This window comes from Meles meles, unplaced genomic scaffold (assembly GCF_922984935.1).
Source record: "Meles meles unplaced genomic scaffold, mMelMel3.1 paternal haplotype, whole genome shotgun sequence".
Taxonomy (NCBI): Eukaryota; Metazoa; Chordata; class Mammalia; order Carnivora; family Mustelidae; genus Meles; species Meles meles.
Genome location: NW_025721228.1, coordinates 227,096 through 253,934, shown reverse-complemented (window position 1 = coordinate 253,934; position 26,839 = coordinate 227,096). Strand labels below are relative to the sequence as shown.

Genomic DNA, 26,839 nt, shown 5'->3' with positions numbered 1-26,839 from the left:
TTGGCCGGGTCCCCGCTGTCTCCCGGAGTGGCGAGCCAAGAGCGGCGGCCCGGGAGGTTTGGCCAGGACGCCGCCCACCCTCTCCTGGAGCCACCTGGGAGCCAAGGACCTGAGCCCCTGCCCGGGAAGCCAAAGGTTGCCGGGGCCCAGGGCTCCCCCACGGCCGAGCGGGGAAAGCCAGGTCACTCTCCACCACGGCAGCAAGGCACACCGCCCGCTGGCCGCTCTGGACGAGGGACCTGACTCGGCCCGTGCAGTGCCGCTTCACCACGACCCTATCCCGGGTGCTTGAGAGTCTCAGGTGAGAGGCTGAGCCCCAACGGCTGCTGTGGCCTGGGACGTGCAGTTTCTGCCCCCCCGCCCCAGTGGAACCGTGCCGTCTGGCCAGCTCAACGAATCCTCGTGGGCTCTTCGGAAGTGGCCTCCCGGGGCCCCAAACGCCTTGGTCGTCTGCAGGACGGGACAGGAGCTCGGGCCAGTGCAGCCCGCAGAAACCTGCCATGGGCCGGGCCTTGAGCAACAAGGTGTTGCTCAAGGGCACAGTGGCCTCCGAGACCACGGGTCTCACGTCCACTCCCTTTCTGGGCCCCCCGGACACGCCGCAATTGATCAGGAGGCCTCGGGTGCACCTGGGCCTTGGGCGGCCAGCCCGCGCTTTCCAGGCCTTGTCAGCCCCCCGGCCCACGTTTCGCGATCCCTGCCCCTGGGATGGCTCAGGGGCACACGCTCACGGGGACTTCGGTGCCGTCCGGACAATGAGGACCCGCATCCCCAGCCCAGGCCCAGCTGCGGAGTCCCTGCTGGGGTCCCCGCTTCCCGATGCCAGGCCAAGGGGTCTGGGGCCTCCCTCGGAGCCCAGAGGCTTCCGCTCACCTCTCCTGGTGGGAGACGCGCCAAGAACCTTGCCAGCCAGGCCCGCTGAAAGACACAAGGACACAAGGGTGGCTAAGCCCTGGCTCTCGGGCAGCTGTCCGGGGAAGAGGCCTGGGTCGGTAGACCAGCTGGAACGCCAGAACACCCCGTCGGCACCCGCAGGTGCACCGACGTCCGGGGGCCACAGCAGAGAGCCTCGAGAGGTGGTTCTCCTCCCGCGGCCACCTGCAGCGCACCCTCACTGCCCCGACGCTCTGGGGGAGGCTGACCCCGGCACGGTCCCCTGCCTTGGGCCTCAGCGTAATCCTATTGAGCGTGATTTTTAGGTCCTCATCGCTCTTCGAGACCATATGAGTTCTCATCATTGACCCAAGCACGCCCGAGGCGACGCGGGAGGTCCCCTACCACCCAGAAGCTGCTTACCGAGGCTGCTCTCAGGACAGCGCCATACCCCGGCTTCCTGAGGCATGGGACCGGGCGGCGGGGCTGGGCGATGCAAGACTTGGTGGTCAGGGCCAGATCCTCGCTTGGGGATGGGGGCCTAAGGAGGGAGGGGGAGGCCGGCCGTCGGAACGGCGTGCTCGCTGGCCCGTGCCATGCCGCCAAGAACTCTCCAGCCCGAAGCCCTGGCCGGTGCTGTCCAGGCGGGCGGCTGACCCACCCAGGGCTCGGGTCCGCGGGCAAGGGGCAGGACACAAGGGACCCGCTGCCCATCCCTGGCCTTCCCAAATCCACGGAGATCCGGGCCCCCGTGGGAGCCTCCCCTTGCTAGGAAAGGCCCCAGAGCATGGCCTGGAGCACAGGGATTTCCAGTGCTCCCCCGATGTCTGCCGGGGCCCCAAGCAAAGCGTGGCGCACCCGGAAGTGAGGGCCCGAAGGACGCCTTCCCACACATGGGGACCGCGGTGGTCTAGGGACCCGGGCCCTGGCACTCGCAGCCAGCGGTGGCCCCCAGGCCCTGATCGCCCAGGGCGAAAAAGGGAATCGCGTCTCACCGTCTCCCACCAAGCAGCGCAAGGCGGGAGACCGCGGCCCGCCCTGCAGGAGGGTCCTGACTCTCCCCTTGTGGCGGCGCTTCCTCTGGGGGCCTCAGAGGACCGGCTCAGCCCCATGGCCTGCTGTGGCCCGGGGCTCGCCACTCTTCCCCTGGGCCAGGGAAACCTTGCTGACTCGGGAAATCCGAGGAAACATTCGAGGGCTGTACTTCAGCAGCCTCCCGTGCCCTGCTTACACTTGGGCGTCTGCTGCATTCTTCATGAGCTCTGCCCTCTCCAGCCCTCTCCAGAACCATCGGCTGGGGTGACTCGAGCGACAACCACTCGCTGAAGGGGACAGAGGGCCCTGACACCAAGGGACTCACGTCCGCTCTCTTCTCGGGCGCACAGGACACAGCTGGACGTACAAGGAGGCCTCAGGTCCATGTGGGACGACGGCGGCATGCCCCCAGCCCCCAGTCGTTGCCAGTGACCTGGCCCAACTTTCCCATTCCCTGCACGTGGGATTGCTGAAGGGCGGCTGTGCATGGGCAGGTCCACGCTGTGTGGGCCACCACAGCCCCCATCCCTAGCACAGTGCTGGAGCCGGGGCCCGTGCGGGGATCCGGGCTCCGCGGACAATGCCCATGGCGCCTGGCATCTCCCTGCAGGCCCAGAGTCTTCCACTCACCTCTCTTGGGTCACGCCGCACCAAGTTCCGGCCCCCGAGGCCCGCTGAAAGACACAAGGGGCAACGGTCTCCTAAGCAATGGCACCGAGGGAGCTGTCCTGCGAGGTGGATTGGGTCCGGAGGCCGGGCGGAACGCCTCACGACCTCGAGCGGACCCCTGACGGGCACAGACAGGCCAGGGCCAGCACGGGGAGCCCCGAGGGTACGATGGCCTCACGCCCACAACTGCGGCGCACCTCCAGGGTCCCCAGGGTCTGGGGGAGGCTGATCCCGGCACAGACGCCTGTCTTGGGCCTCAGCGTAATCCTATTGAGCATGATTTTTAGGTCATCATCGCTCTTCGAGACCACTTGAGTTCTCATCACTGACCCAAGCAAGCTGGTGGCGATGCGTGCGGCCTCGGGGCACCCCGAAGCTGCTTACCGGGGCTGCATTCCGCACCGCGTCCATGCCCCCGGGTCCTGAGACGTGAGACCTCTGGGCAGGGCGGGGCCAAGCAAGACGTGCTCATCTGGGCGAGCTTCTCGATTGTGGATGGGTTTCTAAGGAGAGACGGAGAGACCAGCTGTCCAAACGTCCTGGTCTGAAGCGCCTGCCGTGCGGCCCAGGGCCCCCTTTCCCGGAGTCCTGGCCACTGGGGGCCCGGCAGAGTTCGGAGCCAAGCATGGCAGGTGTCCGCCAGGAAGGAGCCGGGCCCAAGGGCCCGGCTGCCCTTTCCGGGGCATCCCAAAGCAATGGAGACCGTGGTCCCTGTGGGAGCCCAGCCTTCTGGAGAACGGCCCCTGACCATGGCATGGACCACAGGGCTTTGGCCGGGTCCCCGCTGTCTCCCGGAGTGGCGAGCCAAGAGCGGCGGCCCGGGAGGTTTGGCCAGGACGCCGCCCACCCTCTCCTGGAGCCACCTGGGAGCCAAGGACCTGAGCCCCTGCCCGGGAAGCCAAAGGTTGCCGGGGCCCAGGGCTCCCCCACGGCCGAGCGGGGAAAGCCAGGTCACTCTCCACCACGGCAGCAAGGCACACCGCCCGCTGGCCGCTCTGGACGAGGGACCTGACTCGGCCCGTGCAGTGCCGCTTCACCACGACCCTATCCCGGGTGCTTGAGAGTCTCAGGTGAGAGGCTGAGCCCCAACGGCTGCTGTGGCCTGGGACGTGCAGTTTCTGCCCCCCCGCCCCAGTGGAACCGTGCCGTCTGGCCAGCTCAACGAATCCTCGTGGGCTCTTCGGAAGTGGCCTCCCGGGGCCCCAAACGCCTTGGTCGTCTGCAGGACGGGACAGGAGCTCGGGCCAGTGCAGCCCGCAGAAACCTGCCATGGGCCGGGCCTTGAGCAACAAGGTGTTGCTCAAGGGCACAGTGGCCTCCGAGACCACGGGTCTCACGTCCACTCCCTTTCTGGGCCCCCCGGACACGCCGCAATTGATCAGGAGGCCTCGGGTGCACCTGGGCCTTGGGCGGCCAGCCCGCGCTTTCCAGGCCTTGTCAGCCCCCCGGCCCACGTTTCGCGATCCCTGCCCCTGGGATGGCTCAGGGGCACACGCTCACGGGGACTTCGGTGCCGTCCGGACAATGAGGACCCGCATCCCCAGCCCAGGCCCAGCTGCGGAGTCCCTGCTGGGGTCCCCGCTTCCCGATGCCAGGCCAAGGGGTCTGGGGCCTCCCTCGGAGCCCAGAGGCTTCCGCTCACCTCTCCTGGTGGGAGACGCGCCAAGAACCTTGCCAGCCAGGCCCGCTGAAAGACACAAGGACACAAGGGTGGCTAAGCCCTGGCTCTCGGGCAGCTGTCCGGGGAAGAGGCCTGGGTCGGTAGACCAGCTGGAACGCCAGAACACCCCGTCGGCACCCGCAGGTGCACCGACGTCCGGGGGCCACAGCAGAGAGCCTCGAGAGGTGGTTCTCCTCCCGCGGCCACCTGCAGCGCACCCTCACTGCCCCGACGCTCTGGGGGAGGCTGACCCCGGCACGGTCCCCTGCCTTGGGCCTCAGCGTAATCCTATTGAGCGTGATTTTTAGGTCCTCATCGCTCTTCGAGACCATATGAGTTCTCATCATTGACCCAAGCACGCCCGAGGCGACGCGGGAGGTCCCCTACCACCCAGAAGCTGCTTACCGAGGCTGCTCTCAGGACAGCGCCATACCCCGGCTTCCTGAGGCATGGGACCTGGCGGCGGGGCTGGGCGATGCAAGACTTGGTGGTCAGGGCCAGATCCTCGCTTGGGGATGGGGGCCTAAGGAGGGAGGGGGAGGCCGGCCGTCGGAACGGCGTGCTCGCTGGCCCGTGCCATGCCGCCAAGAACTCTCCAGCCCGAAGCCCTGGCCGGTGCTGTCCAGGCGGGCGGCTGACCCACCCAGGGCTCGGGTCCGCGGGCAAGGGGCAGGACACAAGGGACCCGCTGCCCATCCCTGGCCTTCCCAAATCCACGGAGATCCGGGCCCCCGTGGGAGCCTCCCCTTGCTAGGAAAGGCCCCAGAGCATGGCCTGGAGCACAGGGATTTCCAGTGCTCCCCCGATGTCTGCCGGGGCCCCAAGCAAAGCGTGGCGCACCCGGAAGTGAGGGCCCGAAGGACGCCTTCCCACACATGGGGACCGCGGTGGTCTAGGGACCCGGGCCCTGGCACTCGCAGCCAACGGTGGCCCCCAGGCCCTGATCGCCCAGGGCGAAAAAGGGAATCGCGTCTCACCGTCTCCCACCAAGCAGCGCAAGGCGGGAGACCGCGGCCCGCCCTGCAGGAGGGTCCTGACTCTCCCCTTGTGGCGGCGCTTCCTCTGGGGGCCTCAGAGGACCGGCTCAGCCCCATGGCCTGCTGTGGCCCGGGGCTCGCCACTCTTCCCCTGGGCCAGGGAAACCTTGCTGACTCGGGAAATCCGAGGAAACATTCGAGGGCTGTACTTCAGCAGCCTCCCGTGCCCTGCTTACACTTGGGCGTCTGCTGCATTCTTCATGAGCTCTGCCCTCTCCAGCCCTCTCCAGAACCATCGGCTGGGGTGACTCGAGCGACAACCACTCGCTGAAGGGGACAGAGGGCCCTGACACCAAGGGACTCACGTCCGCTCTCTTCTCGGGCGCACAGGACACAGCTGGACGTACAAGGAGGCCTCAGGTCCATGTGGGACGACGGCGGCATGCCCCCAGCCCCCAGTCGTTGCCAGTGACCTGGCCCAACTTTCCCATTCCCTGCACGTGGGATTGCTGAAGGGCGGCTGTGCATGGGCAGGTCAACGCTGTGTGGGCCACCACAGCCCCCATCCCTAGCACAGTGCTGGAGCCGGGGCCCGTGCGGGGATCCGGGCTCCGCGGACAATGCCCATGGCGCCTGGCATCTCCCTGCAGGCCCAGAGTCTTCCACTCACCTCTCTTGGGTCACGCCGCACCAAGTTCCGGCCCCCGAGGCCCGCTGAAAGACACAAGGGGCAACGGTCTCCTAAGCAATGGCACCGAGGGAGCTGTCCTGCGAGGTGGATTGGGTCCGGAGGCCGGGCGGAACGCCTCACGACCTCGAGCGGACCCCTGACGGGCACAGACAGGCCAGGGCCAGCACGGGGAGCCCCGAGGGTACGATGGCCTCACGCCCACAACTGCGGCGCACCTCCAGGGTCCCCAGGGTCTGGGGGAGGCTGATCCCGGCACAGACGCCTGTCTTGGGCCTCAGCGTAATCCTATTGAGCATGATTTTTAGGTCATCATCGCTCTTCGAGACCACTTGAGTTCTCATCACTGACCCAAGCAAGCTGGTGGCGATGCGTGCGGCCTCGGGGCACCCCGAAGCTGCTTACCGGGGCTGCATTCCGCACCGCGTCCATGCCCCCGGGTCCTGAGACGTGAGACCTCTGGGCAGGGCGGGGCCAAGCAAGACGTGCTCATCTGGGCGAGCTTCTCGATTGTGGATGGGTTTCTAAGGAGAGACGGAGAGACCAGCTGTCCAAACGTCCTGGTCTGAAGCGCCTGCCGTGCGGCCCAGGGCCCCCTTTCCCGGAGTCCTGGCCACTGGGGGCCCGGCAGAGTTCGGAGCCAAGCATGGCAGGTGTCCGCCAGGAAGGAGCCGGGCCCAAGGGCCCGGCTGCCCTTTCCGGGGCATCCCAAAGCAATGGAGACCGTGGTCCCTGTGGGAGCCCAGCCTTCTGGAGAACGGCCCCTGACCATGGCATGGACCACAGGGCTTTGGCCGGGTCCCCGCTGTCTCCCGGAGTGGCGAGCCAAGAGCGGCGGCCCGGGAGGTTTGGCCAGGACGCCGCCCACCCTCTCCTGGAGCCACCTGGGAGCCAAGGACCTGAGCCCCTGCCCGGGAAGCCAAAGGTTGCCGGGGCCCAGGGCTCCCCCACGGCCGAGCGGGGAAAGCCAGGTCACTCTCCACCACGGCAGCAAGGCACACCGCCCGCTGGCCGCTCTGGACGAGGGACCTGACTCGGCCCGTGCAGTGCCGCTTCACCACGACCCTATCCCGGGTGCTTGAGAGTCTCAGGTGAGAGGCTGAGCCCCAACGGCTGCTGTGGCCTGGGACGTGCAGTTTCTGCCCCCCCGCCCCAGTGGAACCGTGCCGTCTGGCCAGCTCAACGAATCCTCGTGGGCTCTTCGGAAGTGGCCTCCCGGGGCCCCAAACGCCTTGGTCGTCTGCAGGACGGGACAGGAGCTCGGGCCAGTGCAGCCCGCAGAAACCTGCCATGGGCCGGGCCTTGAGCAACAAGGTGTTGCTCAAGGGCACAGTGGCCTCCGAGACCACGGGTCTCACGTCCACTCCCTTTCTGGGCCCCCCGGACACGCCGCAATTGATCAGGAGGCCTCGGGTGCACCTGGGCCTTGGGCGGCCAGCCCGCGCTTTCCAGGCCTTGTCAGCCCCCCGGCCCACGTTTCGCGATCCCTGCCCCTGGGATGGCTCAGGGGCACACGCTCACGGGGACTTCGGTGCCGTCCGGACAATGAGGACCCGCATCCCCAGCCCAGGCCCAGCTGCGGAGTCCCTGCTGGGGTCCCCGCTTCCCGATGCCAGGCCAAGGGGTCTGGGGCCTCCCTCGGAGCCCAGAGGCTTCCGCTCACCTCTCCTGGTGGGAGACGCGCCAAGAACCTTGCCAGCCAGGCCCGCTGAAAGACACAAGGACACAAGGGTGGCTAAGCCCTGGCTCTCGGGCAGCTGTCCGGGGAAGAGGCCTGGGTCGGTAGACCAGCTGGAACGCCAGAACACCCCGTCGGCACCCGCAGGTGCACCGACGTCCGGGGGCCACAGCAGAGAGCCTCGAGAGGTGGTTCTCCTCCCGCGGCCACCTGCAGCGCACCCTCACTGCCCCGACGCTCTGGGGGAGGCTGACCCCGGCACGGTCCCCTGCCTTGGGCCTCAGCGTAATCCTATTGAGCGTGATTTTTAGGTCCTCATCGCTCTTCGAGACCATATGAGTTCTCATCATTGACCCAAGCACGCCCGAGGCGACGCGGGAGGTCCCCTACCACCCAGAAGCTGCTTACCGAGGCTGCTCTCAGGACAGCGCCATACCCCGGCTTCCTGAGGCATGGGACCTGGCGGCGGGGCTGGGCGATGCAAGACTTGGTGGTCAGGGCCAGATCCTCGCTTGGGGATGGGGGCCTAAGGAGGGAGGGGGAGGCCGGCCGTCGGAACGGCGTGCTCGCTGGCCCGTGCCATGCCGCCAAGAACTCTCCAGCCCGAAGCCCTGGCCGGTGCTGTCCAGGCGGGCGGCTGACCCACCCAGGGCTCGGGTCCGCGGGCAAGGGGCAGGACACAAGGGACCCGCTGCCCATCCCTGGCCTTCCCAAATCCACGGAGATCCGGGCCCCCGTGGGAGCCTCCCCTTGCTAGGAAAGGCCCCAGAGCATGGCCTGGAGCACAGGGATTTCCAGTGCTCCCCCGATGTCTGCCGGGGCCCCAAGCAAAGCGTGGCGCACCCGGAAGTGAGGGCCCGAAGGACGCCTTCCCACACATGGGGACCGCGGTGGTCTAGGGACCCGGGCCCTGGCACTCGCAGCCAACGGTGGCCCCCAGGCCCTGATCGCCCAGGGCGAAAAAGGGAATCGCGTCTCACCGTCTCCCACCAAGCAGCGCAAGGCGGGAGACCGCGGCCCGCCCTGCAGGAGGGTCCTGACTCTCCCCTTGTGGCGGCGCTTCCTCTGGGGGCCTCAGAGGATCGGCTCAGCCCCATGGCCTGCTGTGGCCCGGGGCTCGCCACTCTTCCCCTGGGCCAGGGAAACCTTGCTGACTCGGGAAATCCGAGGAAACATTCGAGGGCTGTACTTCAGCAGCCTCCCGTGCCCTGCTTACACTTGGGCGTCTGCTGCATTCTTCATGAGCTCTGCCCTCTCCAGCCCTCTCCAGAACCATCGGCTGGGGTGACTCGAGCGACAACCACTCGCTGAAGGGGACAGAGGGCCCTGACACCAAGGGACTCACGTCCGCTCTCTTCTCGGGCGCACAGGACACAGCTGGACGTACAAGGAGGCCTCAGGTCCATGTGGGACGACGGCGGCATGCCCCCAGCCCCCAGTCGTTGCCAGTGACCTGGCCCAACTTTCCCATTCCCTGCACGTGGGATTGCTGAAGGGCGGCTGTGCATGGGCAGGTCCACGCTGTGTGGGCCACCACAGCCCCCACCCCTAGCACAGTGCTGGAGCCGGGGCCCGTGCGGGGATCCGGGCTCCGCGGACAATGCCCATGGCGCCTGGCATCTCCCTGCAGGCCCAGAGTCTTCCACTCACCTCTCTTGGGTCACGCCGCACCAAGTTCCGGCCCCCGAGGCCCGCTGAAAGACACAAGGGGCAACGGTCTCCTAAGCAATGGCACCGAGGGAGCTGTCCTGCGAGGTGGATTGGGTCCGGAGGCCGGGCGGAACGCCTCACGACCTCGAGCGGACCCCTGACGGGCACAGACAGGCCAGGGCCAGCACGGGGAGCCCCGAGGGTACGATGGCCTCACGCCCACAACTGCGGCGCACCTCCAGGGTCCCCAGGGTCTGGGGGAGGCTGATCCCGGCACAGACGCCTGTCTTGGGCCTCAGCGTAATCCTATTGAGCATGATTTTTAGGTCATCATCGCTCTTCGAGACCACTTGAGTTCTCATCACTGACCCAAGCAAGCTGGTGGCGATGCGTGCGGCCTCGGGGCACCCCGAAGCTGCTTACCGGGGCTGCATTCCGCACCGCGTCCATGCCCCCGGGTCCTGAGACGTGAGACCTCTGGGCAGGGCGGGGCCAAGCAAGACGTGCTCATCTGGGCGAGCTTCTCGATTGTGGATGGGTTTCTAAGGAGAGACGGAGAGACCAGCTGTCCAAACGTCCTGGTCTGAAGCGCCTGCCGTGCGGCCCAGGGCCCCCTTTCCCGGAGTCCTGGCCACTGGGGGCCCGGCAGAGTTCGGAGCCAAGCATGGCAGGTGTCCGCCAGGAAGGAGCCGGGCCCAAGGGCCCGGCTGCCCTTTCCGGGGCATCCCAAAGCAATGGAGACCGTGGTCCCTGTGGGAGCCCAGCCTTCTGGAGAACGGCCCCTGACCATGGCATGGACCACAGGGCTTTGGCCGGGTCCCCGCTGTCTCCCGGAGTGGCGAGCCAAGAGCGGCGGCCCGGGAGGTTTGGCCAGGACGCCGCCCACCCTCTCCTGGAGCCACCTGGGAGCCAAGGACCTGAGCCCCTGCCCGGGAAGCCAAAGGTTGCCGGGGCCCAGGGCTCCCCCACGGCCGAGCGGGGAAAGCCAGGTCACTCTCCACCACGGCAGCAAGGCACACCGCCCGCTGGCCGCTCTGGACGAGGGACCTGACTCGGCCCGTGCAGTGCCGCTTCACCACGACCCTATCCCGGGTGCTTGAGAGTCTCAGGTGAGAGGCTGAGCCCCAACGGCTGCTGTGGCCTGGGACGTGCAGTTTCTGCCCCCCCGCCCCAGTGGAACCGTGCCGTCTGGCCAGCTCAACGAATCCTCGTGGGCTCTTCGGAAGTGGCCTCCCGGGGCCCCAAACGCCTTGGTCGTCTGCAGGACGGGACAGGAGCTCGGGCCAGTGCAGCCCGCAGAAACCTGCCATGGGCCGGGCCTTGAGCAACAAGGTGTTGCTCAAGGGCACAGTGGCCTCCGAGACCACGGGTCTCACGTCCACTCCCTTTCTGGGCCCCCCGGACACGCCGCAATTGATCAGGAGGCCTCGGGTGCACCTGGGCCTTGGGCGGCCAGCCCGCGCTTTCCAGGCCTTGTCAGCCCCCCGGCCCACGTTTCGCGATCCCTGCCCCTGGGATGGCTCAGGGGCACACGCTCACGGGGACTTCGGTGCCGTCCGGACAATGAGGACCCGCATCCCCAGCCCAGGCCCAGCTGCGGAGTCCCTGCTGGGGTCCCCGCTTCCCGATGCCAGGCCAAGGGGTCTGGGGCCTCCCTCGGAGCCCAGAGGCTTCCGCTCACCTCTCCTGGTGGGAGACGCGCCAAGAACCTTGCCAGCCAGGCCCGCTGAAAGACACAAGGACACAAGGGTGGCTAAGCCCTGGCTCTCGGGCAGCTGTCCGGGGAAGAGGCCTGGGTCGGTAGACCAGCTGGAACGCCAGAACACCCCGTCGGCACCCGCAGGTGCACCGACGTCCGGGGGCCACAGCAGAGAGCCTCGAGAGGTGGTTCTCCTCCCGCGGCCACCTGCAGCGCACCCTCACTGCCCCGACGCTCTGGGGGAGGCTGACCCCGGCACGGTCCCCTGCCTTGGGCCTCAGCGTAATCCTATTGAGCGTGATTTTTAGGTCCTCATCGCTCTTCGAGACCATATGAGTTCTCATCATTGACCCAAGCACGCCCGAGGCGACGCGGGAGGTCCCCTACCACCCAGAAGCTGCTTACCGAGGCTGCTCTCAGGACAGCGCCATACCCCGGCTTCCTGAGGCATGGGACCTGGCGGCGGGGCTGGGCGATGCAAGACTTGGTGGTCAGGGCCAGATCCTCGCTTGGGGATGGGGGCCTAAGGAGGGAGGGGGAGGCCGGCCGTCGGAACGGCGTGCTCGCTGGCCCGTGCCATGCCGCCAAGAACTCTCCAGCCCGAAGCCCTGGCCGGTGCTGTCCAGGCGGGCGGCTGACCCACCCAGGGCTCGGGTCCGCGGGCAAGGGGCAGGACACAAGGGACCCGCTGCCCATCCCTGGCCTTCCCAAATCCACGGAGATCCGGGCCCCCGTGGGAGCCTCCCCTTGCTAGGAAAGGCCCCAGAGCATGGCCTGGAGCACAGGGATTTCCAGTGCTCCCCCGATGTCTGCCGGGGCCCCAAGCAAAGCGTGGCGCACCCGGAAGTGAGGGCCCGAAGGACGCCTTCCCACACATGGGGACCGCGGTGGTCTAGGGACCCGGGCCCTGGCACTCGCAGCCAACGGTGGCCCCCAGGCCCTGATCGCCCAGGGCGAAAAAGGGAATCGCGTCTCACCGTCTCCCACCAAGCAGCGCAAGGCGGGAGACCGCGGCCCGCCCTGCAGGAGGGTCCTGACTCTCCCCTTGTGGCGGCGCTTCCTCTGGGGGCCTCAGAGGACCGGCTCAGCCCCATGGCCTGCTGTGGCCCGGGGCTCGCCACTCTTCCCCTGGGCCAGGGAAACCTTGCTGACTCGGGAAATCCGAGGAAACATTCGAGGGCTGTACTTCAGCAGCCTCCCGTGCCCTGCTTACACTTGGGCGTCTGCTGCATTCTTCATGAGCTCTGCCCTCTCCAGCCCTCTCCAGAACCATCGGCTGGGGTGACTCGAGCGACAACCACTCGCTGAAGGGGACAGAGGGCCCTGACACCAAGGGACTCACGTCCGCTCTCTTCTCGGGCGCACAGGACACAGCTGGACGTACAAGGAGGCCTCAGGTCCATGTGGGACGACGGCGGCATGCCCCCAGCCCCCAGTCGTTGCCAGTGACCTGGCCCAACTTTCCCATTCCCTGCACGTGGGATTGCTGAAGGGCGGCTGTGCATGGGCAGGTCCACGCTGTGTGGGCCACCACAGCCCCCACCCCTAGCACAGTGCTGGAGCCAGGGCCCGTGCGGGGATCCGGGCTCCGCGGACAATGCCCATGGCGCCTGGCATCTCCCTGCAGGCCCAGAGTCTTCCACTCACCTCTCTTGGGTCACGCCGCACCAAGTTCCGGCCCCCGAGGCCCGCTGAAAGACACAAGGGGCAACGGTCTCCTAAGCAATGGCACCGAGGGAGCTGTCCTGCGAGGTGGATTGGGTCCGGAGGCCGGGCGGAACGCCTCACGACCTCGAGCGGACCCCTGACGGGCACAGACAGGCCAGGGCCAGCACGGGGAGCCCCGAGGGTACGATGGCCTCACGCCCACAACTGCGGCGCACCTCCAGGGTCCCCAGGGTCTGGGGGAGGCTGATCCCGGCACAGACGCCTGTCTTGGGCCTCAGCGTAATCCTATTGAGCATGATTTTTAGGTCATCATCGCTCTTCGAGACCACTTGAGTTCTCATCACTGACCCAAGCAAGCTGGTGGCGATGCGTGCGGCCTCGGGGCACCCCGAAGCTGCTTACCGGGGCTGCATTCCGCACCGCGTCCATGCCCCCGGGTCCTGAGACGTGAGACCTCTGGGCAGGGCGGGGCCAAGCAAGACGTGCTCATCTGGGCGAGCTTCTCGATTGTGGATGGGTTTCTAAGGAGAGACGGAGAGACCAGCTGTCCAAACGTCCTGGTCTGAAGCGCCTGCCGTGCGGCCCAGGGCCCCCTTTCCCGGAGTCCTGGCCACTGGGGGCCCGGCAGAGTTCGGAGCCAAGCATGGCAGGTGTCCGCCAGGAAGGAGCCGGGCCCAAGGGCCCGGCTGCCCTTTCCGGGGCATCCCAAAGCAATGGAGACCGTGGTCCCTGTGGGAGCCCAGCCTTCTGGAGAACGGCCCCTGACCATGGCATGGACCACAGGGCTTTGGCCGGGTCCCCGCTGTCTCCCGGAGTGGCGAGCCAAGAGCGGCGGCCCGGGAGGTTTGGCCAGGACGCCGCCCACCCTCTCCTGGAGCCACCTGGGAGCCAAGGACCTGAGCCCCTGCCCGGGAAGCCAAAGGTTGCCGGGGCCCAGGGCTCCCCCACGGCCGAGCGGGGAAAGCCAGGTCACTCTCCACCACGGCAGCAAGGCACACCGCCCGCTGGCCGCTCTGGACGAGGGACCTGACTCGGCCCGTGCAGTGCCGCTTCACCACGACCCTATCCCGGGTGCTTGAGAGTCTCAGGTGAGAGGCTGAGCCCCAACGGCTGCTGTGGCCTGGGACGTGCAGTTTCTGCCCCCCCGCCCCAGTGGAACCGTGCCGTCTGGCCAGCTCAACGAATCCTCGTGGGCTCTTCGGAAGTGGCCTCCCGGGGCCCCAAACGCCTTGGTCGTCTGCAGGACGGGACAGGAGCTCGGGCCAGTGCAGCCCGCAGAAACCTGCCATGGGCCGGGCCTTGAGCAACAAGGTGTTGCTCAAGGGCACAGTGGCCTCCGAGACCACGGGTCTCACGTCCACTCCCTTTCTGGGCCCCCCGGACACGCCGCAATTGATCAGGAGGCCTCGGGTGCACCTGGGCCTTGGGCGGCCAGCCCGCGCTTTCCAGGCCTTGTCAGCCCCCCGGCCCACGTTTCGCGATCCCTGCCCCTGGGATGGCTCAGGGGCACACGCTCACGGGGACTTCGGTGCCGTCCGGACAATGAGGACCCGCATCCCCAGCCCAGGCCCAGCTGCGGAGTCCCTGCTGGGGTCCCCGCTTCCCGATGCCAGGCCAAGGGGTCTGGGGCCTCCCTCGGAGCCCAGAGGCTTCCGCTCACCTCTCCTGGTGGGAGACGCGCCAAGAACCTTGCCAGCCAGGCCCGCTGAAAGACACAAGGACACAAGGGTGGCTAAGCCCTGGCTCTCGGGCAGCTGTCCGGGGAAGAGGCCTGGGTCGGTAGACCAGCTGGAACGCCAGAACACCCCGTCGGCACCCGCAGGTGCACCGACGTCCGGGGGCCACAGCAGAGAGCCTCGAGAGGTGGTTCTCCTCCCGCGGCCACCTGCAGCGCACCCTCACTGCCCCGACGCTCTGGGGGAGGCTGACCCCGGCACGGTCCCCTGCCTTGGGCCTCAGCGTAATCCTATTGAGCGTGATTTTTAGGTCCTCATCGCTCTTCGAGACCATATGAGTTCTCATCATTGACCCAAGCACGCCCGAGGCGACGCGGGAGGTCCCCTACCACCCAGAAGCTGCTTACCGAGGCTGCTCTCAGGACAGCGCCATACCCCGGCTTCCTGAGGCATGGGACCTGGCGGCGGGGCTGGGCGATGCAAGACTTGGTGGTCAGGGCCAGATCCTCGCTTGGGGATGGGGGCCTAAGGAGGGAGGGGGAGGCCGGCCGTCGGAACGGCGTGCTCGCTGGCCCGTGCCATGCCGCCAAGAACTCTCCAGCCCGAAGCCCTGGCCGGTGCTGTCCAGGCGGGCGGCTGACCCACCCAGGGCTCGGGTCCGCGGGCAAGGGGCAGGACACAAGGGACCCGCTGCCCATCCCTGGCCTTCCCAAATCCACGGAGATCCGGGCCCCCGTGGGAGCCTCCCCTTGCTAGGAAAGGCCCCAGAGCATGGCCTGGAGCACAGGGATTTCCAGTGCTCCCCCGATGTCTGCCGGGGCCCCAAGCAAAGCGTGGCGCACCCGGAAGTGAGGGCCCGAAGGACGCCTTCCCACACATGGGGACCGCGGTGGTCTAGGGACCCGGGCCCTGGCACTCGCAGCCAACGGTGGCCCCCAGGCCCTGATCGCCCAGGGCGAAAAAGGGAATCGCGTCTCACCGTCTCCCACCAAGCAGCGCAAGGCGGGAGACCGCGGCCCGTCCTGCAGGAGGGTCCTGACTCTCCCCTTGTGGCGGCGCTTCCTCTGGGGGCCTCAGAGGACCGGCTCAGCCCCATGGCCTGCTGTGGCCCGGGGCTCGCCACTCTTCCCCTGGGCCAGGGAAACCTTGCTGACTCGGGAAATCCGAGGAAACATTCGAGGGCTGTACTTCAGCAGCCTCCCGTGCCCTGCTTACACTTGGGCGTCTGCTGCATTCTTCATGAGCTCTGCCCTCTCCAGCCCTCTCCAGAACCATCGGCTGGGGTGACTCGAGCGACAACCACTCGCTGAAGGGGACAGAGGGCCCTGACACCAAGGGACTCACGTCCGCTCTCTTCTCGGGCGCACAGGACACAGCTGGACGTACAAGGAGGCCTCAGGTCCATGTGGGACGACGGCGGCATGCCCCCAGCCCCCAGTCGTTGCCAGTGACCTGGCCCAACTTTCCCATTCCCTGCACGTGGGATTGCTGAAGGGCGGCTGTGCATGGGCAGGTCCACGCTGTGTGGGCCACCACAGCCCCCATCCCTAGCACAGTGCTGGAGCCGGGGCCCGTGCGGGGATCCGGGCTCCGCGGACAATGCCCATGGCGCCTGGCATCTCCCTGCAGGCCCAGAGTCTTCCACTCACCTCTCTTGGGTCACGCCGCACCAAGTTCCGGCCCCCGAGGCCCGCTGAAAGACACAAGGGGCAACGGTCTCCTAAGCAATGGCACCGAGGGAGCTGTCCTGCGAGGTGGATTGGGTCCGGAGGCCGGGCGGAACGCCTCACGACCTCGAGCGGACCCCTGACGGGCACAGACAGGCCAGGGCCAGCACGGGGAGCCCCGAGGGTACGATGGCCTCACGCCCACAACTGCGGCGCACCTCCAGGGTCCCCAGGGTCTGGGGGAGGCTGATCCCGGCACAGACGCCTGTCTTGGGCCTCAGCGTAATCCTATTGAGCATGATTTTTAGGTCATCATCGCTCTTCGAGACCACTTGAGTTCTCATCACTGACCCAAGCAAGCTGGTGGCGATGCGTGCGGCCTCGGGGCACCCCGAAGCTGCTTACCGGGGCTGCATTCCGCACCGCGTCCATGCCCCCGGGTCCTGAGACGTGAGACCTCTGGGCAGGGCGGGGCCAAGCAAGACGTGCTCATCTGGGCGAGCTTCTCGATTGTGGATGGGTTTCTAAGGAGAGACGGAGAGACCAGCTGTCCAAACGTCCTGGTCTGAAGCGCCTGCCGTGCGGCCCAGGGCCCCCTTTCCCGGAGTCCTGGCCACTGGGGGCCCGGCAGAGTTCGGAGCCAAGCATGGCAGGTGTCCGCCAGGAAGGAGCCGGGCCCAAGGGCCCGGCTGCCCTTTCCGGGGCATCCCAAAGCAATGGAGACCGTGGTCCCTGTGGGAGCCCAGCCTTCTGGAGAACGGCCCCTGACCATGGCATGGACCACAGGGCTTTGGCCGGGTCCCCGCTGTCTCCCGGAGTGGCGAGCCAAGAGCGGCGGCCCGGGAGGTTTGGCCAGGACGCCGCCCACCCTCTCCTGGAGCCACCTGGGAGCCAAGGACCTGAGCCCCTGCCCGGGAAGCCAAAGGTTGCCGGGGCCCAGGGCTCCCCCACGGCCGAGCGGGGAAAGCCAGGTCACTCTCCACCACGGCAGCAAGGCACACCGCCCGCTGGCCGCTCTGGACGAGGGACCTGACTCGGCCCGTGCAGTGCCGCTTCACCACGACCCTATCCCGGGTGCTTGAGAGTCTCAGGTGAGAGGCTGAGCCCCAACGGCTCCTGTGGCCTGGGACGTGCAGTTTCTGCCCCCCCGCCCCAGTGGAACCGTGCCGTCTGGCCAGCTCAACGAATCCTCGTGGGCTCTTCGGAAGTGGCCTCCCGGGGCCCCAAACGCCTTGGTCGTCTGCAGGACGGGACAGGAGCTCGGGCCAGTGCAGCCCGCAGAAACCTGCCATGGGCCGGGCCTTGAGCAACAAGGTGTTGCTCAAGGGCACAGTGGCCTCCGAGACCACGGGTCTCACGTCCACTCCCTTTCTGGGCCCCCCGGACACGCCGCAATTGATCAGGAGGCCTCGGGTGCACCTGGGCCTTGGGCGGCCAGCCCGCGCTTTCCAGGCCTTGTCAGCCCCCCGGCCCACGTTTCGCGATCCCTGCCCCTGGGATGGCTCAGGGGCACACGCTCACGGGGACTTCGGTGCCGTCCGGACAATGAGGACCCGCATCCCCAGCCCAGGCCCAGCTGCGGAGTCCCTGCTGGGGTCCCCGCTTCCCGATGCCAGGCCAAGGGGTCTGGGGCCTCCCTCGGAGCCCAGAGGCTTCCGCTCACCTCTCCTGGTGGGAGACGCGCCAAGAACCTTGCCAGCCAGGCCCGCTGAAAGACACAAGGACACAAGGGTGGCTAAGCCCTGGCTCTCGGGCAGCTGTCCGGGGAAGAGGCCTGGGTCGGTAGACCAGCTGGAACGCCAGAACACCCCGTCGGCACCCGCAGGTGCACCGACGTCCGGGGGCCACAGCAGAGAGCCTCGAGAGGTGGTTCTCCTCCCGCGGCCACCTGCAGCGCACCCTCACTGCCCCGACGCTCTGGGGGAGGCTGACCCCGGCACGGTCCCCTGCCTTGGGCCTCAGCGTAATCCTATTGAGCGTGATTTTTAGGTCCTCATCGCTCTTCGAGACCATATGAGTTCTCATCATTGACCCAAGCACGCCCGAGGCGACGCGGGAGGTCCCCTACCACCCAGAAGCTGCTTACCGAGGCTGCTCTCAGGACAGCGCCATACCCCGGCTTCCTGAGGCATGGGACCTGGCGGCGGGGCTGGGCGATGCAAGACTTGGTGGTCAGGGCCAGATCCTCGCTTGGGGATGGGGGCCTAAGGAGGGAGGGGGAGGCCGGCCGTCGGAACGGCGTGCTCGCTGGCCCGTGCCATGCCGCCAAGAACTCTCCAGCCCGAAGCCCTGGCCGGTGCTGTCCAGGCGGGCGGCTGACCCACCCAGGGCTCGGGTCCGCGGGCAAGGGGCAGGACACAAGGGACCCGCTGCCCATCCCTGGCCTTCCCAAATCCACGGAGATCCGGGCCCCCGTGGGAGCCTCCCCTTGCTAGGAAAGGCCCCAGAGCATGGCCTGGAGCACAGGGATTTCCAGTGCTCCCCCGATGTCTGCCGGGGCCCCAAGCAAAGCGTGGCGCACCCGGAAGTGAGGGCCCGAAGGACGCCTTCCCACACATGGGGACCGCGGTGGTCTAGGGACCCGGGCCCTGGCACTCGCAGCCAACGGTGGCCCCCAGGCCCTGATCGCCCAGGGCGAAAAAGGGAATCGCGTCTCACCGTCTCCCACCAAGCAGCGCAAGGCGGGAGACCGCGGCCCGCCCTGCAGGAGGGTCCTGACTCTCCCCTTGTGGCGGCGCTTCCTCTGGGGGCCTCAGAGGACCGGCTCAGCCCCATGGCCTGCTGTGGCCCGGGGCTCGCCACTCTTCCCCTGGGCCAGGGAAACCTTGCTGACTCGGGAAATCCGAGGAAACATTCGAGGGCTGTACTTCAGCAGCCTCCCGTGCCCTGCTTACACTTGGGCGTCTGCTGCATTCTTCATGAGCTCTGCCCTCTCCAGCCCTCTCCAGAACCATCGGCTGGGGTGACTCGAGCGACAACCACTCGCTGAAGGGGACAGAGGGCCCTGACACCAAGGGACTCACGTCCGCTCTCTTCTCGGGCGCACAGGACACAGCTGGACGTACAAGGAGGCCTCAGGTCCATGTGGGACGACGGCGGCATGCCCCCAGCCCCCAGTCGTTGCCAGTGACCTGGCCCAACTTTCCCATTCCCTGCACGTGGGATTGCTGAAGGGCGGCTGTGCATGGGCAGGTCCACGCTGTGTGGGCCACCACAGCCCCCATCCCTAGCACAGTGCTGGAGCCGGGGCCCGTGCGGGGATCCGGGCTCCGCGGACAATGCCCATGGCGCCTGGCATCTCCCTGCAGGCCCAGAGTCTTCCACTCACCTCTCTTGGGTCACGCCGCACCAAGTTCCGGCCCCCGAGGCCCGCTGAAAGACACAAGGGGCAACGGTCTCCTAAGCAATGGCACCGAGGGAGCTGTCCTGCGAGGTGGATTGGGTCCGGAGGCCGGGCGGAACGCCTCACGACCTCGAGCGGACCCCTGACGGGCACAGACAGGCCAGGGCCAGCACGGGGAGCCCCGAGGGTACGATGGCCTCACGCCCACAACTGCGGCGCACCTCCAGGGTCCCCAGGGTCTGGGGGAGGCTGATCCCGGCACAGACGCCTGTCTTGGGCCTCAGCGTAATCCTATTGAGCATGATTTTTAGGTCATCATCGCTCTTCGAGACCACTTGAGTTCTCATCACTGACCCAAGCAAGCTGGTGGCGATGCGTGCGGCCTCGGGGCACCCCGAAGCTGCTTACCGGGGCTGCATTCCGCACCGCGTCCATGCCCCCGGGTCCTGAGACGTGAGACCTCTGGGCAGGGCGGGGCCAAGCAAGACGTGCTCATCTGGGCGAGCTTCTCGATTGTGGATGGGTTTCTAAGGAGAGACGGAGAGACCAGCTGTCCAAACGTCCTGGTCTGAAGCGCCTGCCGTGCGGCCCAGGGCCCCCTTTCCCGGAGTCCTGGCCACTGGGGGCCCGGCAGAGTTCGGAGCCAAGCATGGCAGGTGTCCGCCAGGAAGGAGCCGGGCCCAAGGGCCCGGCTGCCCTTTCCGGGGCATCCCAAAGCAATGGAGACCGTGGTCCCTGTGGGAGCCCAGCCTTCTGGAGAACGGCCCCTGACCATGGCATGGACCACAGGGCTTTGGCCGGGTCCCCGCTGTCTCCCGGAGTGGCGAGCCAAGAGCGGCGGCCCGGGAGGTTTGGCCAGGACGCCGCCCACCCTCTCCTGGAGCCACCTGGGAGCCAAGGACCTGAGCCCCTGCCCGGGAAGCCAAAGGTTGCCGGGGCCCAGGGCTCCCCCACGGCCGAGCGGGGAAAGCCAGGTCACTCTCCACCACGGCAGCAAGGCACACCGCCCGCTGGCCGCTCTGGACGAGGGACCTGACTCGGCCCGTGCAGTGCCGCTTCACCACGACCCTATCCCGGGTGCTTGAGAGTCTCAGGTGAGAGGCTGAGGCCCAACGGCTGCTGTGGCCTGGGACGTGCAGTTTCTGCCCCCCCGCCCCAGTGGAACCGTGCCGTCTGGCCAGCTCAACGAATCCTCGTGGGCTCTTCGGAAGTGGCCTCCCGGGGCCCCAAACGCCTTGGTCGTCTGCAGGACGGGACAGGAGCTCGGGCCAGTGCAGCCCGCAGAAACCTGCCATGGGCCGGGCCTTGAGCAACAAGGTGTTGCTCAAGGGCACAGTGGCCTCCGAGACCACGGGTCTCACGTCCACTCCCTTTCTGGGCCCCCCGGACACGCCGCAATTGATCAGGAGGCCTCGGGTGCACCTGGGCCTTGGGCGGCCAGCCCGCGCTTTCCAGGCCTTGTCAGCCCCCCGGCCCACGTTTCGCGATCCCTGCCCCTGGGATGGCTCAGGGGCACACGCTCACGGGGACTTCGGTGCCGTCCGGACAATGAGGACCCGCATCCCCAGCCCAGGCCCAGCTGCGGAGTCCCTGCTGGGGTCCCCGCTTCCCGATGCCAGGCCAAGGGGTCTGGGGCCTCCCTCGGAGCCCAGAGGCTTCCGCTCACCTCTCCTGGTGGGAGACGCGCCAAGAACCTTGCCAGCCAGGCCCGCTGAAAGACACAAGGACACAAGGGTGGCTAAGCCCTGGCTCTCGGGCAGCTGTCCGGGGAAGAGGCCTGGGTCGGTAGACCAGCTGGAACGCCAGAACACCCCGTCGGCACCCGCAGGTGCACCGACGTCCGGGGGCCACAGCAGAGAGCCTCGAGAGGTGGTTCTCCTCCCGCGGCCACCTGCAGCGCACCCTCACTGCCCCGACGCTCTGGGGGAGGCTGACCCCGGCACGGTCCCCTGCCTTGGGCCTCAGCGTAATCCTATTGAGCGTGATTTTTAGGTCCTCATCGCTCTTCGAGACCATATGAGTTCTCATCATTGACCCAAGCACGCCCGAGGCGACGCGGGAGGTCCCCTACCACCCAGAAGCTGCTTACCGAGGCTGCTCTCAGGACAGCGCCATACCCCGGCTTCCTGAGGCATGGGACCTGGCGGCGGGGCTGGGCGATGCAAGACTTGGTGGTCAGGGCCAGATCCTCGCTTGGGGATGGGGGCCTAAGGAGGGAGGGGGAGGCCGGCCGTCGGAACGGCGTGCTCGCTGGCCCGTGCCATGCCGCCAAGAACTCTCCAGCCCGAAGCCCTGGCCGGTGCTGTCCAGGCGGGCGGCTGACCCACCCAGGGCTCGGGTCCGCGGGCAAGGGGCAGGACACAAGGGACCCGCTGCCCATCCCTGGCCTTCCCAAATCCACGGAGATCCGGGCCCCCGTGGGAGCCTCCCCTTGCTAGGAAAGGCCCCAGAGCATGGCCTGGAGCACAGGGATTTCCAGTGCTCCCCCGATGTCTGCCGGGGCCCCAAGCAAAGCGTGGCGCACCCGGATGTGAGGGCCCGAAGGACGCCTTCCCACACATGGGGACCGCGGTGGTCTAGGGACCCGGGCCCTGGCACTCGCAGCCAACGGTGGCCCCCAGGCCCTGATCGCCCAGGGCGAAAAAGGGAATCGCGTCTCACCGTCTCCCACCAAGCAGCACAAGGCGGGAGACCGCGGCCCGCCCTGCAGGAGGGTCCTGACTCTCCCCTTGTGGCGGCGCTTCCTCTGGGGGCCTCAGAGGACCGGCTCAGCCCCATGGCCTGCTGTGGCCCGGGGCTCGCCACTCTTCCCCTGGGCCAGGGAAACCTTGCTGACTCGGGAAATCCGAGGAAACATTCGAGGGCTGTACTTCAGCAGCCTCCCGTGCCCTGCTTACACTTGGGCGTCTGCTGCATTCTTCATGAGCTCTGCCCTCTCCAGCCCTCTCCAGAACCATCGGCTGGGGTGACTCGAGCGACAACCACTCGCTGAAGGGGACAGAGGGCCCTGACACCAAGGGACTCACGTCCGCTCTCTTCTCGGGCGCACAGGACACAGCTGGACGTACAAGGAGGCCTCAGGTCCATGTGGGACGACGGCGGCATGCCCCCAGCCCCCAGTCGTTGCCAGTGACCTGGCCCAACTTTCCCATTCCCTGCACGTGGGATTGCTGAAGGGCGGCTGTGCATGGGCAGGTCCACGCTGTGTGGGCCACCACAGCCCCCATCCCTAGCACAGTGCCGGAGCCGGGGCCCGTGCGGGGATCCGGGCTCCGCGGGCAATGCCCATGGCGCCTGGCATCTCCCTGCAGGCCCAGAGTCTTCCACTCACCTCTCTTGGGTCACGCCGCACCAAGTTCCGGCCCCCGAGGCCCGCTGAAAGACACAAGGGGCAACGGTCTCCTAAGCAATGGCACCGAGGGAGCTGTCCTGCGAGGTGGATTGGGTCCGGAGGCCGGGCGGAACGCCTCACGACCTCGAGCGGACCCCTGACGGGCACAGACAGGCCAGGGCCAGCACGGGGAGCCCCGAGGGTACGATGGCCTCACGCCCACAACTGCGGCGCACCTCCAGGGTCCCCAGGGTCTGGGGGAGGCTGATCCCGGCACAGACGCCTGTCTTGGGCCTCAGCGTAATCCTATTGAGCATGATTTTTAGGTCATCATCGCTCTTCGAGACCACTTGAGTTCTCATCACTGACCCAAGCAAGCTGGTGGCGATGCGTGCGGCCTCGGGGCACCCCGAAGCTGCTTACCGGGGCTGCATTCCGCACCGCGTCCATGCCCCCGGGTCCTGAGACGTGAGACCTCTGGGCAGGGCGGGGCCAAGCAAGACGTGCTCATCTGGGCGAGCTTCTCGATTGTGGATGGGTTTCTAAGGAGAGACGGAGAGACCAGCTGTCCAAACGTCCTGGTCTGAAGCGCCTGCCGTGCGGCCCAGGGCCCCCTTTCCCGGAGTCCTGGCCACTGGGGGCCCGGCAGAGTTCGGAGCCAAGCATGGCAGGTGTCCGCCAGGAAGGAGCCGGGCCCAAGGGCCCGGCTGCCCTTTCCGGGGCATCCCAAAGCAATGGAGACCGTGGTCCCTGTGGGAGCCCAGCCTTCTGGAGAACGGCCCCTGACCATGGCATGGACCACAGGGCTTTGGCCGGGTCCCCGCTGTCTCCCGGAGTGGCGAGCCAAGAGCGGCGGCCCGGGAGGTTTGGCCAGGACGCCGCCCACCCTCTCCTGGAGCCACCTGGGAGCCAAGGACCTGAGCCCCTGCCCGGGAAGCCAAAGGTTGCCGGGGCCCAGGGCTCCCCCACGGCCGAGCGGGGAAAGCCAGGTCACTCTCCACCACGGCAGCAAGGCACACCGCCCGCTGGCCGCTCTGGACGAGGGACCTGACTCGGCCCGTGCAGTGCCGCTTCACCACGACCCTATCCCGGGTGCTTGAGAGTCTCAGGTGAGAGGCTGAGGCCCAACGGCTGCTGTGGCCTGGGACGTGCAGTTTCTGCCCCCCCGCCCCAGTGGAACCGTGCCGTCTGGCCAGCTCAACGAATCCTCGTGGGCTCTTCGGAAGTGGCCTCCCGGGGCCCCAAACGCCTTGGTCGTCTGCAGGACGGGACAGGAGCTCGGGCCAGTGCAGCCCGCAGAAACCTGCCATGGGCCGGGCCTTGAGCAACAAGGTGTTGCTCAAGGGCACAGTGGCCTCCGAGACCACGGGTCTCACGTCCACTCCCTTTCTGGGCCCCCCGGACACGCCGCAATTGATCAGGAGGCCTCGGGTGCACCTGGGCCTTGGGCGGCCAGCCCGCGCTTTCCAGGCCTTGTCAGCCCCCCGGCCCACGTTTCGCGATCCCTGCCCCTGGGATGGCTCAGGGGCACACGCTCACGGGGACTTCGGTGCCGTCCGGACAATGAGGACCCGCATCCCCAGCCCAGGCCCAGCTGCGGAGTCCCTGCTGGGGTCCCCGCTTCCCGATGCCAGGCCAAGGGGTCTGGGGCCTCCCTCGGAGCCCAGAGGCTTCCGCTCACCTCTCCTGGTGGGAGACGCGCCAAGAACCTTGCCAGCCAGGCCCGCTGAAAGACACAAGGACACAAGGGTGGCTAAGCCCTGGCTCTCGGGCAGCTGTCCGGGGAAGAGGCCTGGGTCGGTAGACCAGCTGGAACGCCAGAACACCCCGTCGGCACCCGCAGGTGCACCGACGTCCGGGGGCCACAGCAGAGAGCCTCGAGAGGTGGTTCTCCTCCCGCGGCCACCTGCAGCGCACCCTCACTGCCCCGACGCTCTGGGGGAGGCTGACCCCGGCACGGTCCCCTGCCTTGGGCCTCAGCGTAATCCTATTGAGCGTGATTTTTAGGTCCTCATCGCTCTTCGAGACCATATGAGTTCTCATCATTGACCCAAGCACGCCCGAGGCGACGCGGGAGGTCCCCTACCACCCAGAAGCTGCTTACCGAGGCTGCTCTCAGGACAGCGCCATACCCCGGCTTCCTGAGGCATGGGACCTGGCGGCGGGGCTGGGCGATGCAAGACTTGGTGGTCAGGGCCAGATCCTCGCTTGGGGATGGGGGCCTAAGGAGGGAGGGGGAGGCCGGCCGTCGGAACGGCGTGCTCGCTGGCCCGTGCCATGCCGCCAAGAACTCTCCAGCCCGAAGCCCTGGCCGGTGCTGTCCAGGCGGGCGGCTGACCCACCCAGGGCTCGGGTCCGCGGGCAAGGGGCAGGACACAAGGGACCCGCTGCCCATCCCTGGCCTTCCCAAATCCACGGAGATCCGGGCCCCCGTGGGAGCCTCCCCTTGCTAGGAAAGGCCCCAGAGCATGGCCTGGAGCACAGGGATTTCCAGTGCTCCCCCGATGTCTGCCGGGGCCCCAAGCAAAGCGTGGCGCACCCGGAAGTGAGGGCCCGAAGGACGCCTTCCCACACATGGGGACCGCGGTGGTCTAGGGACCCGGGCCCTGGCACTCGCAGCCAACGGTGGCCCCCAGGCCCTGATCGCCCAGGGCGAAAAAGGGAATCGCGTCTCACCGTCTCCCACCAAGCAGCGCAAGGCGGGAGACCGCGGCCCGCCCTGCAGGAGGGTCCTGACTCTCCCCTTGTGGCGGCGCTTCCTCTGGGGGCCTCAGAGGACCGGCTCAGCCCCATGGCCTGCTGTGGCCCGGGGCTCGCCACTCTTCCCCTGGGCCAGGGAAACCTTGCTGACTCGGGAAATCCGAGGAAACATTCGAGGGCTGTACTTCAGCAGCCTCCCGTGCCCTGCTTACACTTGGGCGTCTGCTGCATTCTTCATGAGCTCTGCCCTCTCCAGCCCTCTCCAGAACCATCGGCTGGGGTGACTCGAGCGACAACCACTCGCTGAAGGGGACAGAGGGCCCTGACACCAAGGGACTCACGTCCGCTCTCTTCTCGGGCGCACAGGACACAGCTGGACGTACAAGGAGGCCTCAGGTCCATGTGGGACGACGGCGGCATGCCCCCAGCCCCCAGTCGTTGCCAGTGACCTGGCCCAACTTTCCCATTCCCTGCACGTGGGATTGCTGAAGGGCGGCTGTGCATGGGCAGGTCCACGCTGTGTGGGCCACCACAGCCCCCATCCCTAGCACAGTGCTGGAGCCGGGGCCCGTGCGGGGATCCGGGCTCCGCGGGCAATGCCCATGGCGCCTGGCATCTCCCTGCAGGCCCAGAGTCTTCCACTCACCTCTCTTGGGTCACGCCGCACCAAGTTCCGGCCCCCGAGGCCCGCTGAAAGACACAAGGGGCAACGGTCTCCTAAGCAATGGCACCGAGGGAGCTGTCCTGCGAGGTGGATTGGGTCCGGAGGCCGGGCGGAACGCCTCACGACCTCGAGCGGACCCCTGACGGGCACAGACAGGCCAGGGCCAGCACGGGGAGCCCCGAGGGTACGATGGCCTCACGCCCACAACTGCGGCGCACCTCCAGGGTCCCCAGGGTCTGGGGGAGGCTGATCCCGGCACAGACGCCTGTCTTGGGCCTCAGCGTAATCCTATTGAGCATGATTTTTAGGTCATCATCGCTCTTCGAGACCACTTGAGTTCTCATCACTGACCCAAGCAAGCTGGTGGCGATGCGTGCGGCCTCGGGGCACCCCGAAGCTGCTTACCGGGGCTGCATTCCGCACCGCGTCCATGCCCCCGGGTCCTGAGACGTGAGACCTCTGGGCAGGGCGGGGCCAAGCAAGACGTGCTCATCTGGGCGAGCTTCTCGATTGTGGATGGGTTTCTAAGGAGAGACGGAGAGACCAGCTGTCCAAACGTCCTGGTCTGAAGCGCCTGCCGTGCGGCCCAGGGCCCCCTTTCCCGGAGTCCTGGCCACTGGGGGCCCGGCAGAGTTCGGAGCCAAGCATGGCAGGTGTCCGCCAGGAAGGAGCCGGGCCCAAGGGCCCGGCTGCCCTTTCCGGGGCATCCCAAAGCAATGGAGACCGTGGTCCCTGTGGGAGCCCAGCCTTCTGGAGAATGGCCCCTGACCATGGCATGGACCACAGGGCTTTGGCCGGGTCCCCGCTGTCTCCCGGAGTGGCGAGCCAAGAGCGGCGGCCCGGGAGGTTTGGCCAGGACGC

The 26,839-nt window shown here is 67.6% G+C and overlaps 16 non-coding genes across 16 annotated transcripts; all 16 read right to left on the bottom strand.

The window, feature by feature from the left end:
* Positions 1 to 1,163: 1,163 nt before the first annotated feature.
* On the bottom strand, positions 1,164 to 1,244 carry LOC123936164. The gene has a single exon (XR_006817117.1). It is a non-coding gene; the product is annotated as a small nucleolar RNA SNORD115 (small nucleolar RNA).
* A 1,584-nt stretch (positions 1,245 to 2,828) lies between these two features.
* LOC123936194 lies at positions 2,829 to 2,909 on the bottom strand. Its single transcript, XR_006817145.1, has one exon. It is a non-coding gene; the product is annotated as a small nucleolar RNA SNORD115 (small nucleolar RNA).
* Positions 2,910 to 4,509: 1,600 nt separating this feature from the next.
* On the bottom strand, positions 4,510 to 4,590 carry LOC123936163. Its single transcript, XR_006817116.1, has one exon. It is a non-coding gene; the product is annotated as a small nucleolar RNA SNORD115 (small nucleolar RNA).
* Positions 4,591 to 6,174: 1,584 nt separating this feature from the next.
* LOC123936192 lies at positions 6,175 to 6,255 on the bottom strand. Its single transcript, XR_006817143.1, has one exon. It is a non-coding gene; the product is annotated as a small nucleolar RNA SNORD115 (small nucleolar RNA).
* A 1,600-nt stretch (positions 6,256 to 7,855) lies between these two features.
* Positions 7,856 to 7,936, bottom strand: LOC123936162. Its single transcript, XR_006817115.1, has one exon. It is a non-coding gene; the product is annotated as a small nucleolar RNA SNORD115 (small nucleolar RNA).
* A 1,584-nt stretch (positions 7,937 to 9,520) lies between these two features.
* Positions 9,521 to 9,601, bottom strand: LOC123936191. The gene has a single exon (XR_006817142.1). It is a non-coding gene; the product is annotated as a small nucleolar RNA SNORD115 (small nucleolar RNA).
* Positions 9,602 to 11,201: 1,600 nt separating this feature from the next.
* LOC123936161 lies at positions 11,202 to 11,282 on the bottom strand. The gene has a single exon (XR_006817114.1). It is a non-coding gene; the product is annotated as a small nucleolar RNA SNORD115 (small nucleolar RNA).
* A 1,584-nt stretch (positions 11,283 to 12,866) lies between these two features.
* LOC123936190 lies at positions 12,867 to 12,947 on the bottom strand. The gene has a single exon (XR_006817141.1). It is a non-coding gene; the product is annotated as a small nucleolar RNA SNORD115 (small nucleolar RNA).
* Positions 12,948 to 14,547: 1,600 nt separating this feature from the next.
* On the bottom strand, positions 14,548 to 14,628 carry LOC123936160. Its single transcript, XR_006817113.1, has one exon. It is a non-coding gene; the product is annotated as a small nucleolar RNA SNORD115 (small nucleolar RNA).
* Positions 14,629 to 16,212: 1,584 nt separating this feature from the next.
* Positions 16,213 to 16,293, bottom strand: LOC123936189. Its single transcript, XR_006817140.1, has one exon. It is a non-coding gene; the product is annotated as a small nucleolar RNA SNORD115 (small nucleolar RNA).
* A 1,600-nt stretch (positions 16,294 to 17,893) lies between these two features.
* LOC123936159 lies at positions 17,894 to 17,974 on the bottom strand. Its single transcript, XR_006817112.1, has one exon. It is a non-coding gene; the product is annotated as a small nucleolar RNA SNORD115 (small nucleolar RNA).
* Positions 17,975 to 19,558: 1,584 nt separating this feature from the next.
* LOC123936188 lies at positions 19,559 to 19,639 on the bottom strand. The gene has a single exon (XR_006817139.1). It is a non-coding gene; the product is annotated as a small nucleolar RNA SNORD115 (small nucleolar RNA).
* A 1,600-nt stretch (positions 19,640 to 21,239) lies between these two features.
* On the bottom strand, positions 21,240 to 21,320 carry LOC123936157. Its single transcript, XR_006817110.1, has one exon. It is a non-coding gene; the product is annotated as a small nucleolar RNA SNORD115 (small nucleolar RNA).
* Positions 21,321 to 22,904: 1,584 nt separating this feature from the next.
* LOC123936186 lies at positions 22,905 to 22,985 on the bottom strand. Its single transcript, XR_006817138.1, has one exon. It is a non-coding gene; the product is annotated as a small nucleolar RNA SNORD115 (small nucleolar RNA).
* Positions 22,986 to 24,585: 1,600 nt separating this feature from the next.
* On the bottom strand, positions 24,586 to 24,666 carry LOC123936156. Its single transcript, XR_006817109.1, has one exon. It is a non-coding gene; the product is annotated as a small nucleolar RNA SNORD115 (small nucleolar RNA).
* A 1,584-nt stretch (positions 24,667 to 26,250) lies between these two features.
* LOC123936185 lies at positions 26,251 to 26,331 on the bottom strand. Its single transcript, XR_006817137.1, has one exon. It is a non-coding gene; the product is annotated as a small nucleolar RNA SNORD115 (small nucleolar RNA).
* Between the last annotated feature and the right edge of the window lie 508 nt (positions 26,332 to 26,839).